General features: G+C 42.8%; 1 protein-coding gene across 4 annotated transcripts in view; it reads right to left on the bottom strand.

Moving 5' to 3' along the window:
- Positions 1 to 19756, bottom strand: part of PTPN5 (protein tyrosine phosphatase non-receptor type 5) — a 76862-nt gene extending 57106 nt beyond the window's left edge. For 2 of the 4 annotated variants that reach the window (XM_066551806.1, XM_066551803.1), the window contains exon 1: positions 19422 to 19556. The gene's annotated coding sequence lies outside the window, so the exon portion shown is untranslated. Of the gene's footprint in view, positions 1 to 19421; positions 19557 to 19624 lie in introns of those variants that run through there. The other 2 variants (XM_066551804.1, XM_066551805.1) reach the window with 2 other exon arrangements.
- Positions 19757 to 20408: the final 652 nt, after the last annotated feature.

Here is a 20408-nt window from a genome sequence, read left to right on the forward strand (position 1 = left end):
TCAAAGGAAAATATCACTACAGCAAGACAGGAATCACTCCTGCCTCTGAAATAGATAAAGGCTTATTTTCAATTAACTTACACCTTGCAGTTGTTATCAGTGCAAAACTGATGCAAAAATAATGCTGAGATCTGGCAGCATTTTACACCTACTATACACTGATGTAGAAGACATCAGTCCATCTGCCTTTGACTACAAGGAAAACCTTCAAGGCCAAATAGCTTTACAAAAAGCAACTCACATTAGACAATAAAGGCAACACAACTGCACAACCTTCCTTTTGAAACTCTGGTGTGTCCTTTGTTATTCTGACACAAGCAGCTACAGCCAGCCACAGGAGCACTCACTCATGTGTATAAGTGCCAGCAAAACCAGGTTCCAAGTTAAGAGAAGATTTCACACCTGATTTTGAGCTATGTGAAACCCCTAGAGGATGTGTCATGGAGGACTGAGAAGCAATTGCCAAATTCCTGGTAGCAAATACCCAGAAGCACACTCAGACTACAGAGAACCAAGAATGACTTTAGCTTGTGCTATGTATGAGGAAAATCCCAAGTTTTCAAGTTACCAAGTTAATTCTTGCTGAAAACAATGATATGGTCTGCCCAGATGCAAGTAAAAATTGTACACACAATTATATGTATACATACCCTGGCACTGACAGGGTAACAAAGCAGGTTAAATTGCAGGAGCATCATCACAGAACAGTAATGAGGTTGCAGAGGATGGAATACAGAATGATAAAATGGTTTATTGCTAGTTTCATTTTTTCCCTCTTTGGGAAGGATATATCACCTATTCTAAAGGACACATCATGCAGACAATCCATAGCAATGTTGTAAGATGTTTCCTCACTTAATCCACAACCCCAAACAAGACTATTTGCCCAAAATGAGACTACATGGAGCCACACACTCTCCTTTTGTCCTTACATTCCCTTCTCTCCCTCTTGAGAATGGACAAACTAGAAGACAGGGATAAGACTCTTGGAGCAGAGGAACAAAAAATGTTATTAAAATGAAGTGTGCACATAAGTGGTTTCTGTCTTGGGATCTGAAGGCCAAGTTTAATTAACCACCTGGGTGGAAAGCACAGCTTATATAATGCTGACTATCTGAGGACTGCTGTTGCCATCTTATCACAGGGGTTCCATACTGTTGTCTCCTTATCACAAAGGTTCCATACCTTCTTGGTGTTTCTCTGGGCAGCTCCTCAGAGCACTGACTCTTTCTTCTTCACAAAGCAGCCACTGACTCCAGTTCCCCTCTCACCCAGCCACCCACTCTCTTATAGCACTCTTCTTCTCCGTGGTTTCAGCTGTGGCCTGTTAAAGTCAGGCCTGTTCCTAATCTTTGATAGTTGGCCCAGCTGCAACTCCTTAGGGCTAAGATTACTTTCTACACTATGTTTATTTTCTTATATTCTATCCCACTACAGGCTGCCATGGCAGTCATTCCACATAAGAGCAATTTTTACTGGCAAAACCAACAAAAGAGGGACAAAGGATCTGGATGTCAACTTAGAAATCAAGAAAGAAGAAGCAGGCATCTAAAATAGAGTAAATAGAGACCAATCCATATTACACAGGCTACTGAATAGCTCTGTAAGGGAAACAGGGTTTTGTTCCTTCTTAAACTCAAAAATTAGTTTGTCATCAGATAGTTACTCAGTGCTAAATAGATACTGACAGATTCTGCCACTGTCAATGAAAGCATGTCCTGGAAAACCTCTGGGGACTTCAGCTCTTCTCTACCTGTACTCTGTAAGTCTGCTTTCCTCAATACTATATCCTTACGAGATGCCAGTAAAAAGCATGATACACTTGAAGAAATTCTAACTCTGGGCATGAGAGAGGTTTTTTCATTGAACACTGGATCATCACTGGTTGTGAGGCCACAGCTCTGTATCTCAGTGATTTGAGAGTCTGTCTTTGGTTTCCTGCTTCTCCATTTTTTTCAGATTCAGTTCAAGAGACTGCCCACCATTCTGTGGCTTAGCTCAGAGGGTCCTTAATATTTCTTGACAAATTTGTATGAGTCCACCATCCAAACCATCAACACTTGAAGTTCACTTTGTGTTGCATTTAGCATGACCTAACCTTTCACTGCTGCAGAAACAGAGGGGTTTGTTTCACCCTGTTCGGTTTCCTCTACTGCATCCTATCCCCCTGTATTAGCTATCCATGCAGCAGCAAGGCTGCTTCAGCTTGCAGAAGTGACAGAAAATGAATTAATTGAGTGAGGTGTGGATTAGCCATCACTGGGGGAAAGAAAAGGGGACCCTCTTCAGAGAAAGCTCACTGCTAGATTAAATGCTGAGGTGAACTGCACTCTGCTTACAGGACTTCCCTGGGGGTTCAGCTCATTGTACATGCACATGTACATTGTAAAACTAAGGCTAAGCAAGTATCAAATGAAATTCAACTCCTTTGTTACAGCATAATGATTTTTGTGAACACCTCCCACCAATTTTACCCAAAAAAGAGTGATCAAAATGCAATCAGGGCAAAAGCATTAATAAAAAATTAAATAGGAACCCAAACATTAAATACAAAGCTTTAAAACAATATTCCCACTGGAACGGAAAAAAAAAATCTCTTTCTTTAAAAAGCTATTTTCTAGCCATTAAATAAAGGTAAACTCAGAAAATTACACATGATATGCACAGCCATCCTAGAGAGCATTTATAGCAGTTACTTGAAATTCTGATGTCACTCTCAACAGACACATCAGCTGGTCGTTCTAAAAACTTGATCATATATTAAAAGCTATGACCAATATTGTTTTCTGTGCATAGAGATAAACATCCTGCTCAAAGATCTGAACTCCTATTTAAAAACAAAACCAAACATTAAGAATAAAAAGCACCCAGTGTGGTTCTGAGACACATATGTGGCTGCATTGCATATTCCCTGCCTACACTGGCAGTGTGGGAGCTGTTAGTCATCTAATGCGCAGATCTGCTTGGCACCATGCCTTCCCTTTGGCACGCAGGCAGGGAAGAAGATCACCCATTTGTTGTATCCTGACATCTCCACTGCAGGTTCATCAGGCAGCGTGACCAGGCCCTCCCAGTTCAAGCTGCAGGCTGGCAGACCTGTTCAAAGTAAAGCCCAAGGACTGGGAGGTTCTTAAACATATTTGTAAAGGAAAGGGCAACTTTTAAATTTATGCTGTTTAGACCTAACAACATGTTTATTTAAGAATAAGGACTTTTTATTAAATAGAGACCTAATTTATTTTCGCTTTCAGCCCTGGCACAGATCCTTTCACAATTTTTCAAGGGCATGAGAGGTTCTCAAGCTGGTTTGCTTTAACTGTCCTGCTCTGCCTCAGTTCTGGAGGGCCCTGGAACAGAACCTAAATTTAGTTTTTGAGTAAGGCTGTCATAAAACTTCATTGCCCAGACTACAGCAGGATCAGACACCCCATCCTTTTGGGATCCCAATTTCATTTGAGCCATACAGAAGATGTACAAGAAAGGTGTGCTTTTTTAGTGTCACGTTGATGGTGAAATTTGAAGAGTAAGGGTGCCTCAGTGTTGTCAGACTTTGAAGGAATAGCTCTGGCCATTTTTTTCCCAATGTATTGACTACTGTGAGCTGGTATTTTACCATGAGATACTTCACATTACAACCTCCTTTGTATAGAGTTAACAAAGCACCTGCTTTCTGACATGCAAGGGAAGAAGTGTTTTGAGTGGAGGTAGCTCACACCAGTGCTTGGATACCTCAGTGCTGAAACCACTTCACACTGACTACTGCACTTACATCAAGGACAAGTCTCACACTGCTGTACTCTACTGTAGAAACTGGCAAGGCCAGCCTTAAGGGTAATCTGGGACTACCTTGCAGGATCTCTCTAAACCCCTTGCTTATTCTAGCTGCCTTCAGCAATATGGGCTGCTGTGTCCCCACTGGTTTTGACCCAAATGTGCACAAGTTTAGATTCCCCAGGACTGCAGTGCAGTTGCTTCCTTGTGTAATATCTGCTGACTCTTCTCAGTGTTCGTATCTTGCTGCAGGGAACAGCTTTTGACAGGAGTTCAGAACAGGTAAGATCTGGTCTGATCTAGTGGCGCTCACTCTTTAGATTTGATGACAGTAAAAAGAAATATGTGGGAAGCATCCACAATAATCAACCATCTCAAGTTAATTAGCAATTAATTTAGTGAGCTACTAAAGTCTAGTGAAGATGAATCCTGGGAGATTCTGGTCACAGTTTCCCTGATGTAAATCTAGATTAACTCCTAGAGAGAACATCAATCTCCATGACAGTTACTTCAGATTTACACCCAGCTACTCTGAATTTGTGCACTTGTTTTCACAGCCGTGTGGGAGATCTGTCTCAACACAAATCAGCTCCGCTCTCATGCAGATTCTGCAAGATACACAGAGTTACAGTTCTGTAAAAACCCAACCTCGGTGAAAAGGGGAAATTAAATTCTGCACTGATGAAATCCAAGCCTCCCACATAACAAACAAAAACTCTGCTACAGACCCTGTCACTACAAGTGGTCACAATAGTTCCCTTAGTTCTCAGTCTTCATGCAGGAAGGACAATTCCCACACCAGGTTTCACAAAGCACAACAGTAAGCATTGAAATTACTACATCCCTCTGCCTAGGACTCCTGAGAGTATTAAGAATACCAGATCTACAGAGTCAGTTTTGAGTCCAGTCTTACAACCCCAGCAAAATCCCCACAATCGTTCAAGGTCATCTTTCTAAGAGGCTACAGAGAGAGCAAACACCTTCTGGCCATTAGCACTGACACTTGTGATGCAGAATGCAGCTGCATCAGAGAAATTTGATATGAAAACAGGAGATATTGTCCAGCCATGTGGCCTGTCACCCTTTTACCAGTTTTACTCAGTTCTGCATCCCTTTCTTTGCACAGCTGCAGCTTTCCCCTTTCTTTATCCATAAGTTCACCACTGGTACAATGCCACTTCCCACCCACATGAATCTCAATCCGAGTGGTGCAGCCCTGGTCATGAAATTCTGAGCTGATTCAGAGAAGGTGTATGCCTGCCTCATGCTTCCTGGTGAGCCAGAGTACAGGTCACAAAAGTAACAAAGAGCAGAGTGACTGGAAAGTATTTTACAAGAAACAAGCTAAAAACAAAATGGTAATGGTAATTTTTAAGGAGGGTTGATCTTATGAAAGATGATATGTTCTCTAAGCAGTTCAACACAATAATTTCTTCTACACAGGCTACTTTGGGTCATACAGCTGGAGGTCCCCAAAACTATGCAACATTTATGACTTTGTCTGCAGATACAGCTTATGTCACAGTATAAAAGGATGAGTGTTTAAACAATAACTATTCCAGAATGACTATGCCCAAACATGAAGTTTTTTAAAAAGTTATTGCACAAAAATACTGTATGGACATTGTGTCAGTACTGCAGAACGTTGTAACATTCCACAATAAAAACAATTCAACACTTTAATGTGATGAAGCAAAATAATCCCCCCTTCAGATATACCAGGAACTAAGTAAATCCCACAGCACCCTATAGTTCTTATCTCAACCCCCATAAAATTACTGGAAAGAAATAAAGCTAGAATTACACACAAGTCTCAGGTGCCTTTTCTAAACTTAATTGAGCTTCACCAACAGGTGAGATAGGAACGCAACTGGTTACTGATGGTTGGGCATAAATATCTTGCTTAAATTCTAGAAGAGTAAGTGGACTCAAAGAAATCTTTCTTTGTACTATTTCTCAAAGATCACACAAGCTGACTCATCCTCCTGCCTAAAGTACAACATGAAAGTAAAGCAAAGAAAAACAGAACATCTCAAATTATCAGAACCAAAATTGCTTTCTATAGTAGCAGGAGATAGACTAAAAACAAAATTGGATGCCAATTCACAAACTGCCATTAAATTTCCAGGAAGCCAATCCACCAAGGAACATACTGCACCCTAGAGAGTCCTTAATGAATAGTGACACATTTGCAATAGGCTAGTTAAGGTTTTGCCAGCATTTAGGTTTTAAATCCCTCATATGTTAGCAAAAGCAACCAGGAACTTACTGAAAAATTATATACAGGGATCCAGTCCAAGAAGAGAGACTCTGGGAGGGAGGTGGGGGGGGGAGTGCTAGTGCCACAGTAGATTTAATTTTGTGTTTTAAATCTAAAAATAAAAAGTAAATTAAAATTTGAAAAAAAAAATAAAAAAAGGAGCAGCTTTGAACCATTACAAGTTTCAAAGGCAGAAAACATTTTTAGCAGGCATTTAAGGCAGGTAGTAAGTGCCCCTGAGTCTAATCTCAGTGGGACACAAATTGCAAGCATCCCCCCAAATAATGAGGGATCCCCAGTGTCTGAGTTCACATTTATATCCATGGGTCTCAAAGCATGAAGCTGTTTCTGTGGTCTGGATCACTGTCCATCTATACTTCCTCTGTTATTCTTGCATTAAAGAGCTTGATCATTCTTCCATCACAGGGCCAATGATGTTTACAGTGCAGGGCCTAGAAGATAAGCACTATAAACTTGCAAACATGATGAAATATACAGTACATATAAGAGCTTTACACACTGAATATAATTTGCATTACATGGAGCATTACTCTCCCCTTGATGTTTATATGAGGAGTATTTCACGGTATCTTGGCATTGTTTTTTTAACTAGAAGCTATCTAGCATCTAATTTGGAGCTCCCACAGTTTCCAGCCCCATCAGCTGGAACAGACTGCTTCTGACTTCCAGTTCTTTGAAATGGATTGCAATAGTGCAGAGAGGAAGCAGCATTAGACATTGTTAAGAGAATGGACAGGGCAGGCAGAGGCACTTCATGACCACCCACAACTGCATTAAATCATCTCAGTACTCAAGTAAGGCCAGGAGGGTTAAAAGTAAGGATGGTAAGCTCAAAGTAAAGCCACTAAGTGCTTTCAGTACCAAATGGAAATCCATCAGTTGACTGCCTCCATCCTTCACTGTCCTAAGTGCCTCCTGTATCCTTCAATACTTCTGGTACCTTCACAGCTGTGCACGTGTACCCAAGAACTGCCCACAGAGTGCCTCAGGCCTCAGCTGCAGCCAGGGCTGTCCCACTCATGAACCCCAGCCCCAACAGTGGGACATGCAAGGATCCCCATTCTATCCTGCCCCATGCATTGTGGCTGTGTAACAGGTGACAACAAACAGGTATGGAGTCTCCAGGGCTATGCCACAGCCTCCCTTGTTTGTTTATTGCAGCCCAGCACTGATTACTGCCCCTTTAAAGCACCTACCTGTTGTCATCTTATCACAGGGGTTCCATACTGTTGTCTCCTTATCACAAAGGTTTCATACCTTCTTGGTGTTTCTCTGGGCAGCTCCTCAGAGCACTGACTCTTTCTTCTTCACAAAGCAGCCACTGACTCCAGTTCCCCTCTCACCCAGCCACCCACTCTCTTATAGCACTCTTCTTCTCCGTGGTTTCAGCTGTGGCCTGTTAAAGTCAGGCCTGTTCCTAATCTTTGATAGTTGGCCCAGCTGCAACTCCTTAGGGGTAAGATTACTTTCTACACTATCTTTATTTTCTTATATTCTATCCCCCTACACCTACCCATTCTAAAAAGTCACAAGTTTCTCATAGAGTCCAGGCTGTGCCTCGGAAGGCAGTGACAGTCTGCTGTGTCTTTCTAAGAAAGGAAGCTGAGTACAACAACTCAAGGACTCAGGAGCTCCCCACCCTATCTGATATAAGATTTCCCACAGTAGGCCAGTATTGTCTTAATTTTATTTGATTTTGTTAAGTATTTGGACATTGAGCCATACATACATGTACCTGAAACGTGACCACCTTTAACATATCCAAGTACGAAAAGCTTATCCATTCACAACATTAAGACTCTGTAAGTCAACAATCAACACTCATCCTGACTAGCAATTACTGAGCAGAAATCAATGTAACTCAGAATCTTGTCTTTCACACACTATTGTCTCCCCAGCATAAACCATCAGGCAAGAGCCTGACCTTCTTACATAAACCCTTTTCTACAAACAGGTGTAGTTTAGTAGCAGGGTAAATGAATCTTAAGAGGATTCAGAGAGCAGAGAATGCTCTAAAAAGAACAGTTTTCTTGTTTCCATTATTACACCAAATGGCATCTTCCTGTTTGCTAAACAGCTGCCTTCTCAGGTTAGACTGACCCAGTGATCTTGGGGTGCCACACAATCTCTGCAGGAAGCAAAACTGCTTATCCCAAAAGGATGAATGCACTATCTCAAACCATCAGGGTATCACTGCTGTATCCATTTAGCCTATTGCTGCCACAGCCTTAAAAATTAATGAGTTCTCCAGGGAATAGACAGGCATAGTGCTCAAAGCAAATGAAGCTTCTGCCAACACTGTTTTCCTCTTCCCTAGACACCACTTCAAACCAAAACAGAAGAGCAACTTTTTTCCCCTCAGCTGAGTATCAGAATTCTTTCAGACAGAAAAAAATGCCTATGCCTGTGTGGACAGACCTTGAAATTTTCCTTCTTACCAGCCAACACCACATAGTCTGACCTTGTTCCCTCTGCCATCCAAGTTCAACGTGAAGAAAAACCAAGCTTCATTTTGGGGTAATGGCTGAAGTGATCTAGATCCAAGTTTTGTGAAGATGCTAAACCTTGCTTAGAAATGATGAGCTGCATACAACTAAAAGGGATGCTGACTTCCTCCAGCCCTGGAACTGATTTGATTTCTCACTTTTCCTTTCCTGCGCAGTAGTTAACAACATGTCCACAGATATGATATCACATAGACACAGAAACACAGGTCAGCAAAGGCATTTATGTAAGACCCTCTTTTTTGGGGAGCTATCTCAGATAAAAGGGAACATCAGCAGATGGAGCTCTGCTTCTGCATCACACTTTTTAAATGTGAAAGCCTGGCAGGTGCAGAGGGGGATAGGAACAATCACTCTCTCACCCTTTCCAGCTCTTGCTTTTCATGGCACCACTGCACACGAAAGAGAAACAGCTTCTTCTGCCTTGCAATCCCTTTGCTTCCCTAAAACCACTCCCCCCATCAACCAGTGTCTCTGAGTCTGCCAGGAAAAGGTTTAGAAATCCTCAAACAAAATGCATTAAGCACCCAGAATTATCATCAATTAACAGCTCCAAAACAATGCAATGAGGGATTAGCTCAGCAGAGGAGCTCTAAAATTTACACTGATCTAAGGTCTGAGACCTGTTCTCAAACAACAGGAAAAGAAATGCTCCTCTAGGGCAAAAGACCAATACCACGAGAATCACTATGACAAGCAAGCAAGGCTTTGTCTAGCCTGACACGTTAGCAGAATATCAGATTTCTGCTCATCTCTACCTCTGGTAATTTATGAAGCATCAGCTGCTAAAACTGTGCAGCTATCAAGGAAGACAATTAGCAATTACAACCAGGTAAGCACAATGCTTGAGTTCAGTATTGCAGGAAAAGGTCTAAAAATGGCTGGCTGGATTAATGAGGCATTTTCCAGGACATCAGGATGATGTTTCTGAAGGCCTGCTGTGTTCTCAGAATCAGAATGATGTCTATAGCAACCAGTTGCAGAAGAGGAATGGAAAAACTAGAAGCAAATTACTGTCATGTATGCTGTGGTGGTGGCCATCAGCTCATTTCAGCCCATGATGAAGTGCCTTACAACCATGGGATTTTACAGCTCCTGGGGAAGAGCTGCTTCTTTCATACTTGGCAATATAGCTATCAATCAGAAGCTGCTAATCTGAGAGGATGTAGTGGACAAAGAGAGCAGTTTGTACTTCCCTGGTCTGAAACCTTTGTGGCAGAAGGTTACTCAGCTCTCTCCAAGAGGAAGAGAAATACAGACCTACAGGAGCTGACGCTTGGGCTGGAGAGGTCAAGGACACAGATGGACAGGGTGGAAAGCATGCACAGAGCAGCAGAGGTTGGTATCAACTGGGAAAAAAAGAAGGGAGAAAAGCTTGTAGACACAGATAGGAAACTGTCTATTCCAAACTGGAATAAACATCCGGTTTCAAGGACAGACAATAAATTAGCTGAGAGATCTACTCTCAATTTCTGTTCAGCATCAACAACCAAGGGATTAAGCCAGATGCCTTAATAAAGCAAATTCCCAAATGGCAGCAGACACTATTCCAGCTAGCTTTGGACTGCCTTCTCTTCCCAGTGTATTCAGCAATCTCATAGGCCCAGCTTTACAAATCCCAGGCCACTAGACTGTGATAGAACACAGTGAAGCCAGAGTTAGCATTAGCAGGACTTTGAAGCAAGCTTGCCAAGCAGAATAAAATCTTATTCTAAATCCTGGATACATAGACAATAAGCTCTCCTGTCTAAACTCTGGAATCAGCATCATGAGGATCTCAGCTCTGGCACCATCTTTTTGGGTTTAAAAACTGCCTTTATTAAAGTTAGTAAGTTTAACATTAAAGCCATGCCTAGGGCTAACAGAAAGCAACAGTTCTCAATTTAAACTAATATAATGTAATCTAATCTACTCATGGATAACAGACTGAAAATTGATGTTCTGAGTTGCACAGACTACACTGCAGATAAAACACTGTTGCTTAATTGCTGGTTCATTACTTAGCATCACTACATAATTTTGGAGCACTGAATCTCCATTTGTGATCTACTGCCCACTGGCAGCACACAGACCTGTGACAATGGCCAAAACTATGTTCAAGATCGACAGCATTTCCAATCAGGAGTCTGAGGGGTTACAGTGCTAGAGAGGTCATAGGAAATTTAAAGGGATAATGTTTTTTCCTAACAAATTCAGACACTGTTGCACAAGATACAAAAAAGCTCAAAAGGGATAAAAGAGCAAATGTCAGAGTCTGCTTTGGGGACAATATCCATAATTTAAAAATTTGGGATGTTAGAAAATGTACATAGCATGGAGAACACGTGCTTGCAGTAATTTACCAAAAAGAACAGAGCACCATCTGAAAATATGGTTTAAAACAATAACTAAGAGGCTGAAATACAGACAGTGTTTGGGCACTCAGCTCCTTGTTTCTGTTGTGCAAGACAGACGTCATGCAAGTATGAGAGAAGTCCTCTTCTAATTTAAGAGAAAATAATAACTATTTTAATTATGTGACCATTCCAAACAGACTCTGAAGTGCAAAAGCAATCACCAGCACAATAAAATAGCCATTACATGCTTTTTAGTCACAGGTTTTGTTACAATAATTCTCGAAGCTCCCAGCAGTTTCATAACAAAGTAGTCACATCTGCAGTTTCACAGAAATTACCACGTCTGTGCCAACATTTCATCTTACGAATGTTTGCAGGCTCTGATTTCCATGTTTAGAAGAGGAATGAAACAAGGCAACTACTTAAATTATTCCACCTCTCTGGCTTGCTATTCTGAGACTTAAGGAGCAGAGGCTTCAGTCAGGGTAATGGAATGGTGGCAGTGATCTCCACTGGCAAGGGAGGCTCTGCTCCTGAAGGAGACAGCTTCAGCCAAGCCCCAGTCTGGTAATGTACACTGTTACTGACACTGAAAACAAGGGAACAGATGCTGTTGGAGTACCAAATGGAAGGCATTCGGCAAAAGAAAATAAACAAACCTAGCCATACTCAACCAGTCAAGGTACAGGAAGGAAGCAGCAAGTGTCTGTTCCTAAAAGTAAAAAGGACTCTGCAGAACCACCAGGAAAAAATGCCCTGCCTGATGAATAAAATGAATTCTCTTCCCCAGAATCTCTGGATGAGGAAAAAAAAAACATATTTAAGCACATGTTACCTGCATTAAAACACAAAATCAAACAACAACAACAAAAAACCACAAACCAAAACAAAAAAAAACCCACAACACCAAAAAAAAAAAAAAAAAAAAAACAAAAAACCCAAATAAGCAAGTGCAATTCAGTGATCTGACTGTAAATTCAAAAGTGGTATCACATATCCAAGAATGCTTCAAATAACATCTCTGGTAAAACAAATACTCTCTTAGGGAGGCTGAGTCAAGAAGCCTAGCTTGCTTTTAAGTGTCCTGACCTAAACATTATGACCTAAATCTTGCAAGAGTAGAGAAAAATGAAACCTCAAGCCCATATGGATTCTCACTGCCATTAGCAGGCCCTCAGTGGTCTGCTTTCCTTACCATTTTATGGGAGTATACACCTGTATTTAAATTATCCCAAAATTTTGGTCAATTCCAGACACCAGTATGAGCTGCAAAATGAAAAATATGGAATGCATCTAGGGGGATCCATCAGCCTTCTTTTTGGGTAAGCAGCTAATCAAGAGGTGATCATAAGAACAGGTCTCCAGAGTGCCCATGTGGAAAAGCTTCTGCTGTTTGTGTTGTCACCACAGCTGCATGTGACAACTGCCAACCTACAACCCGTGGACTGCTTGTGACAACCCAAATTTCAGACACTAGCTGGGGTCAGGGAGCAGGTCCAACAGGCTGTTCTGCTCCCCTGGACTTCTCTGAACCAAAGAAGAAACTTCTCAAGTGCTGTTCTCCCCAGCCCTTTAATGTTCACTGGACAGCTCTCATTACACACCAGTGAAGTAAAGCTGTGCTCCAGGCAAGCTGGAGGGAGGCAGGAATGGGGCTACAAGACCCAGGGTAATTGTTGGTGTGGCCTTTTAAATCCTGTCTTGCCAAAGGACACAAAGCTCCCTGTAGCCCAGTGGAATCTTCCCCCTATCTTGCATCCATGAATTGGTCACATCCACCTAAAAAGGCCTGCAATGCTGTTGGCTGCTAAAAATTGCCTGCCATTGAAACAGGAAGAGAAATAAGGTAATAATTGGAATGACCTGCTTTTACAGACTGCAAGTCATCTATTATGAAAATGGTTATTATTTATAGCAACTGAGAGGTAAAATTCAGAGCAAATACCCTCACTGTGCAAAATTCTGAGCTTTTTTCCCCCCAATGGTTTTGGGTATTCAACAATATCCAGAAGAGGTCTTTACCAAGTGCCACTTGTATTTTCTAACACAATCTAAGATACCATTAGAGGTTATATCACTGGTGTTATGAACAGAATATGGTTTCCCAGTGAAGGGAAGTAGCAACTATCTAGAGGGGAAAAAGGAAATGTTTGTCTCAGGCTAGAAACCACAAGGATTGCTATTTTCTGGAGTGTGGAATTAGGGGAGAAAAAAAATACAACCTCATCTAGAAAGTGATGTGTACACTGGTCCAAATGAAGTCATCACCTAAATTTATCTAAGCCACCCTCACTAAGAGGTGAAATCAGAAGGGAATTAAGCTAAGAGGGGAAATCAGAAGGGAACTAAACTATTTATGAAACAGTAACCTGAGTAGTTTGCTATAGTTTCAATAATGAAGGGAGCTGTGCACAAACATTATATTAGTAAATATGAACGGTCCTGTACAGTCTTTAGGAATGTGAAAGTTTCAAGTCTCTGTTTCTATCAAAGTCAGAAACAATACAGGTAAGTTGTTAAAAAAATTAAAAATTAAATAATTGAAGGTAAACAAAACATCTAAATTATATTTCCTCAATAAAACACTCTTTTAGAAAAGTTTTTCAATTTTAATTCATTCACAATTTTAGACTGTATTTTCTCACAAGCCAGACTCAATTTGTTGTAATGTCTTTTGACTATCTTCTGCAATGAGTTCACCGGCTAATGTGGCCCCACAGTGCAAATGCTCCACTGTCAATTACTTCAGAGTGTGACATGAGAAACATAACTTAAACCTTGTGCACTATAAAGAAAATCTAAACTGCTTAATGGTTTTTAACAAATAATTCACTTTTTGTTTTTGAAAGATCAATTTCCTTCAAGCATCTTTTTTGTTTCTTTGCCTCAATAGCCCCACTGTCAGGTGTCTACTCTTCCTTTGCCATTTATTTAAAACAATTTTATATTTAACAGACTTAATTTTACAGACTAGAACTACTCATATGCCAATTCTCCACATCTAATTCTTAATAGTACTTAATATGAGTTATCTTTGTCTGTACTCCTCACACTTGAATAAAGACATCTCCAGACACACAGAACTCATTTGATCTAGGGACATAGGAATTTCTAGGTAAAATTGTGATTTCAGTAATCATGCATTTCAAGAAGTAACAAATGTTTATCACAGAATATTCTGAGTTGGAAGGGACCCACAAGGATTGAGTCCAACGCCAGAGTCACTTTGCTGCACTAGTAACATAAGATACATCATCACCCAAAGAAACATCTGCAGCTGTAAATACAAAGTATTCCCACAAATTGACAATATTCTGTTCACTCAACATATACAAAACAAACAAAGGAATGGATATCTAAGAGGATTTTTAACCTTAACTTCTCAAATTGGGTTTACAGATGAAAATATGTTTCTTTGCCAAAGCACACGTACCTCAAAGATCTTTGTGCTCTTGCTACATCTCTGGTTGCATTGTTTAAGGGCTCCTTTCATTGTTTTATTCTCCTTTAGGTTTAGATTTGATTTCACCAATTGCTGCAGTACTATTTAAAATCTAAGAGTCCAGCTACAAAGGGGTATGCACCAGAATAGCCATTCCAAATATTCAGGCATATACATTTCTAGTTCACAGTCTGATTGCATAAGGGCCACATGTGTGTGGAAAATAAGCTTGGTATGCTAATCTTTGTGAATTTCCATATGCAGATTAGCCCTCAATTTCCCAATTAAATAAATCCATCTCCCACATCTCTTGGGGTCACATAGGAATGAGAGACAGCATTTGATAACTGCCTACTTACAAATACAAATAGAACCATATTTTGCATTTATTGTTTTTTTACAAGGACTGTATAATGAAGATGAAAGGAAATATTAGGCAGAGATAAAATTCTTCCTCTTTTTGAAATGTAAAAATCTAAGTCCACTGGACTTGCCCACTAAAATACCTAGTGATAGGGGATTTTTTTTCCCCCAGAGCAGTGTTCAATCATTTATCTGCCAAGAATTGTGTTGGGTTTGTATTTAATATTGTGGTTACAACTGCAGAATGAATTCCAGGGCATCACATGCAGTGTTAGTGTCTTGGTTTCCCAACATCCAATCCGTCCCCTATTGACAGGAGCCTGTAATGCAAAAGGGCTCAGGGAATAAAAAAAGTTCTGCAAGGGTATGGAAATTATTCATATGAGATATTTTGCATATTTAATTACATCAAGGACTTCATGACCGTGCTCAACTGCAGCTTTCAAAGAGCCTTCTGCAAGTGAACCAACAGCTTTGGAACACACATTTTCCAAACAGAGACTCCTTTGGAGCCAGTTATGTTATACAGCTTACACCATCCATTCCCTTGACTTCCAAGCAGCTCTGGAAACAAAGTCATTCAGAACTGAAAGGTGCAGATCACAGGTTGATCAGGATAAATTAAATGTCTTCCTCTAACGTAGAGTGCTTCAAATTCACACTCACTTGTAGGAAAAAAATGCTAATTGCTCCATAGTTGTAATAATGCAACTGAACAGAAACAAACATATCTACACAGCTCCTGAAAGCAGTTTCTAACCCACTATTAAGTTTCTTCAGTTCAGAAACTTCTTGTAAAGCCAAGGATATCCAATTATCCTTCTGACATACAATTTCAGACTAGACTACAGTGACATCTTATGCTGTCAGTGTCTGCTAGGAACTTTATCCCCCATCAGCTTCTTTAAGGAACATTCTTATCTTGCACAAAACTGCTGCCTTCACAGTCCTGGGTGCTCATCAGCACTTCTAATGAAACCTGATCTGTAGATAATCAAGGGGCAGAACAATTCTAGCTGTACACAGACTACAACATTGGAATGATTTTTAAAAAGCAGTGTAATCAAGACTAGCTGTGTCATAGCTTATGCAGTTGGATGAAGCAGTGCTTCCACACAGACATCAGTTTAGATGGTGATGTTAGCTGCGGGTGTGGCAGTGGGCAAAACTAGCAAGGAGCAGACTCCGCACACTGCAGTGATTGGTAACTTCTCACTGAAGCTTTCAAAAGCTGCCTGAAACTCTGGCCCATCTGGAGGTAACAAGTTTGCACGCACAGGATTACAAAGACAGTCACCATCCCAAACAAATGCATGTACATAAAACATATTATGTGAGTTTTCACTCTTGCTGGCACTCACTGCTGTTTGAGCCTGGCCTTGCATATTTAATTCTTTTAGAAAAGATTGTCTAAATGCCTTTATTATATACTGTAATAACAAGAGTTATTTATCTGATGGTAGATAAGGCAGGTCACAATCTCCCTGTAACTTAAGCAAGTTGCTTATACCTGAAGGGTGAGTTTGTGTCAAAAATGAGCTCCTGTTAGCACATGCAGTTGTGTCCACAGGACAGAACTGATATAAAAACACAGAAAGTTGCACTGTCTTGCTGTTATACCCATACTCACAGAAGTAAAACACAGAATGAAACTAAATATGACACTGAATTGCAAAACAAACAAGAAAGAAAAATTTTATGCTAGAGATCCAACTCCTAAAAATAGTAAATATTTTTGGCAGCTACTCATGACCTTAAACCACAGTTACCAGACTGATACTTTCTATTACATCCATCTCCTAGAGCTGCAAACAAGGATCTGAGCCCTACTGAAACTTAGGGAAGTTTCTACTCTTTGGGAGGTTCCCTATTCTTGGGAAAGGCTGCTCCTGCCCCAAAGAGGTTAGGGTTAGGGTAGGGTAGGGTAGAATTAAGAGAGGAGTCTGAAAAGAACATGAATTCTACCATGAAATAAAAAATACTGTGACATTCCAGAGATGTTCAAAACCCCTGTCTTTCTTGACTATCACATCTTGCTCTCTCTGTGGTAGCATGGATACATACAGCACACACATACTCTGCTGGCCTGATTCTGCTAAAGATGCTTTAGTGCAGATCAGTCCTTCAGTTCCTAAATTTCATTTGCATGTTCTCTTTGCAAGAAAATCCCAAATATTCTCTAAAGTAGAAGCACATTATCTCTGAAATCTTGAGATAAAATCTCTAAGCATCAGTTTAAAGCAAGAAGCTGGCTCTATCATAGGTTCAATCTTGGGTCACATCAGTCACATGCTCCTGTGGCCTACACAGGGTAAGCAGGGAACCAAAAATTAACTGTGAGAGCAAAATTCTCAGTTATGGGATTCTGTCATGCACCTTTTGAAAAGCTGTAAATCAGAAAAGCTCTTCTACAAAAGCCTACATGCCTCGAGCCTCCACTGCCTCTTCTGCCTTTGGCCTCAACATTCCACAGGAGAGAGTGATCAACCAAACCCAACCAAACTCCCTGCCTTTCACAAAGGGTTGGCTTATGGGCAATTGTGAGGGAAAACCAAGCAAATGAAATTCTTCAGTGCAGTTGGTTAGGGAAATTTACTCATCTTATTCCTAAAATAGAAATTGCCTAATTGTACATTACTTCACTCCTTTTGTTGAACAAACTTAACTTCCCTGTCTCATCTCTTGTGTTGCCAAGCCCAAACCATGGCTGATCTTTTTACACTGAGGCAGATAGAACAGTTTTGTTTTTTTTTAACTGTGCTGCAAATCAGTATAATTCCTCCTGCTGCAGCAACATCTGCCTTTCCAGATACTGAGAAACCAGATACTAGAAAGCATCCTGCTACATAAAGGAATTCTGAGATCCAGAAAACAAAAGAAGTGCCTGTGAAAACTTCTCTGATCTTTCCCCCACCCCACACTTGTTTTTAAAGCATAAACCATGTAATAGAAAAAATATATAACAGAAAACAGCTCTTCCATTTCAAACCAGTTCAGGCACTTAAAAGCTGTATGTGTTTATTTCCCTTTTGTGCTTTGTACTTAATCAATATTAATACCAAAAGATGTATGCTATAATTGTTCAGATTTGCATTCTTTTTGTGCATTCTGCCATTTATCACACTAAATTGTTACCAAATTGATGGTTTTGCTATTTAAAGGCTCTTGTTCTAGTTTTACATGCATGACATCCAGTTGGCAACTCTTCCTGCAGTGGAGTGACAAACATTTTAAAGCCTTAAACCATAATAGTGCTAAATAAGAAGTAAAAAACCTAACAAACCAACAACACACTCCTACAGAGAATAATGCCTGTTCAATTATAACAAAAAGAATAAAACAACCAGACGTGATGTGCTTACCTTTCTGCACATGCCTACTAGAACGTTTGGACTCATTATATGCAAATATAGAGTAAGAGTTCTCATGTCCATTTCATCCACATTCAAGTCAACTGGCTTAATTTTCTCTCTCAATGGGCACATATTGAGCTCCTGAACTATCCTTGGCTTCAGATGTACAACATTAACTCAAATATATCAATGAGAACATTGAAAAAATCACTACATTCTGCTACTCCAAAGGAACAAACTAGAACTAGAGCAAGCAGTCAGAAAATTTGCTTCAGCTCTCCCACACAGTAAAATTCAGCACCCTTGTCATGCACCACACAACTTGTGCTGAAATCAATGTGAGCTCTGGGTCTGAGATTTGAACCTGATTAACTGCACAATTTATACAACAAGGAAGCTATCATCTCAAACCGACTAACAAAGCATTGTGATCAAATTAAAAAATCGCTTCCTCAGTATATGCAACATGTTGGAAGTAAAAAAAAAAAAGAGGGTAATGCAGCCACACTTCTTCTGAATCTGTGATTTGTTGCTCTAATACAAACACAGAACCTGACCATCAGCTGTAAATTGTTGCGAATCAGGGGGCAGCCAGCGGAGCTGGATCCAAACCTCGACAACTTTGTAAATAACACTGCAATACAAAAAGCTTAACCTACTAGATCTGTTTTTCCTTTCTCACATAATGTAACAATCCCAGCCTCACCAAAACGTAATTGCATAACAAGATAGCCGTATGCAAAGTTTGAAGGAAAAAATTGTCGTAACTGCAAATTAGCTCACAGGGCACACGTGAATGCTATTCCGTTCCACCAATAACTCTGCCAAAATCCAGCTGCACAGGACTCCGGGCTCCCAGCGCTTTATTGCCTGCACCGGCAGCTATCCTGCTCTCAGCACTGCCATCTAGGAGAGAGATAGCCCGTACCGCGGGCCGCCTGGAACATCAGCTCCCAGGCAGCAGCATTCCCGGAAAGCATCGCAAAGCTGTTGCTGCTGCTGCTAAAATTTCAACTGCAGCCGGTAGTTAGCTACCGGCTGTGCCGGTTCGAAAGCAGCCTCCCCCAAACCCCCCAGCCCTTCCCAAGCGAGGTCCGCTAGGCGCATACACCGGCACCTGCTCCGCGTATCTCGGCGCTGTGTGGCGGGGGAAAAGCCCAGCCTTGTGCCCAGGCCCTGCGGGCGCGGAGCGGAGCGGACGGCCCGGGGCTGCGAGCGGCCCCGGAGGAGCCGGGCCGGGCCGCCTCAGCGCTCCGCGGGGCTGCGCGGGCACCGCGGGAGCGGCGAGGCACCGCCGGCTGCTGCCCCCGGCCCCAGCCCCGCGCCCGGCAGCCTCACCGCGCACCGGCAGCGCTGATGCCACTCGCCCACCTCCAAGCCCCGTCCTTCCCCAGGGGACCGGGCTGCCGCTGTTGCATCTCTCTGCGTGCAGCAGGACGAAGCGGGAAACGGCTGCAGGAAAAGCCAGGCAAGGGACGTGCCCTGCCCGCCGGCCCGAGGCACAGCCCCCGGCGTGCAGCCGCCCCCCGCAGCCCCGGGAGCCGCCGCCGCAGCACGGCACAGCCTCGCCTTACCTCCCCGCCCCGGCTCCGGGGATGCGCCGCAGCTGCTGCCGTGCCCGCCTCCACCTGCGCCGTCCCTCCCAGCCCGGCGCTCAGGTGCGGAGGGAGCACAAAGGCAGCGCTGCGGCACGGTGGGGGCAGCGGGCTCTCCCCCGCCGAGCCCCGCTGCACCAGAGCCCCGCTCCCGCCGTCGGCAGCCGCTCGCTCCCCTCCCCTGCCGGTACCGAGCGCCAGCCCACCTCAGCCGCTGCGGGGCCGCCCCCCCGCCCGAAAGCGTGCGACTTGCCCCGAGCCTCCCCTCGAAAGCCTCCTCGTGCTGCGGCTGGTGCCGGCATTACGGAGCGCCCCTCAGCCTGAGGAAGTTCCCCGGTCCTGCGGAGAGCTGAGGAGACACGCTGCCCCACGTACCCCTCACCGCTGACACCCCCGGGCTCGCCCCCTCCGCTGCCCCGGCAGACACGTACGGGTAGCCCCCTCAGCGCCGGGGGTACGGACCCTGGGCCCGGTGCTCGCCAGATCGGGCGTCCGCCGCCTCCCGCCCCGTCGCCGCTGGGTGCGTGTGTGGGGAGAGGGGGACAGGTGACGAGCGGCAGGAAAGAGCCGCTTCCCCCCCGGCGGGCAGGTCTGTGGTGCAACACCGCTACCACCTTCCCCCTAGCCCGTCTCTGCAGATGCCCCCGGGAAGGGCTGCGAGGCTGGCAGCCGACAACAGCCGCCCCCTCCCCCGGGAAAGCTGTTCTGCCTCCTTCTCCCTCGCTCGCCTTCTTTTCAGCTCGGCCGCTTGACTGACAGGGAG

This window comes from Molothrus aeneus, chromosome 6, assembly GCF_037042795.1.
Source record: "Molothrus aeneus isolate 106 chromosome 6, BPBGC_Maene_1.0, whole genome shotgun sequence".
Classification (NCBI taxonomy): Eukaryota; Metazoa; Chordata; class Aves; order Passeriformes; family Icteridae; genus Molothrus; species Molothrus aeneus.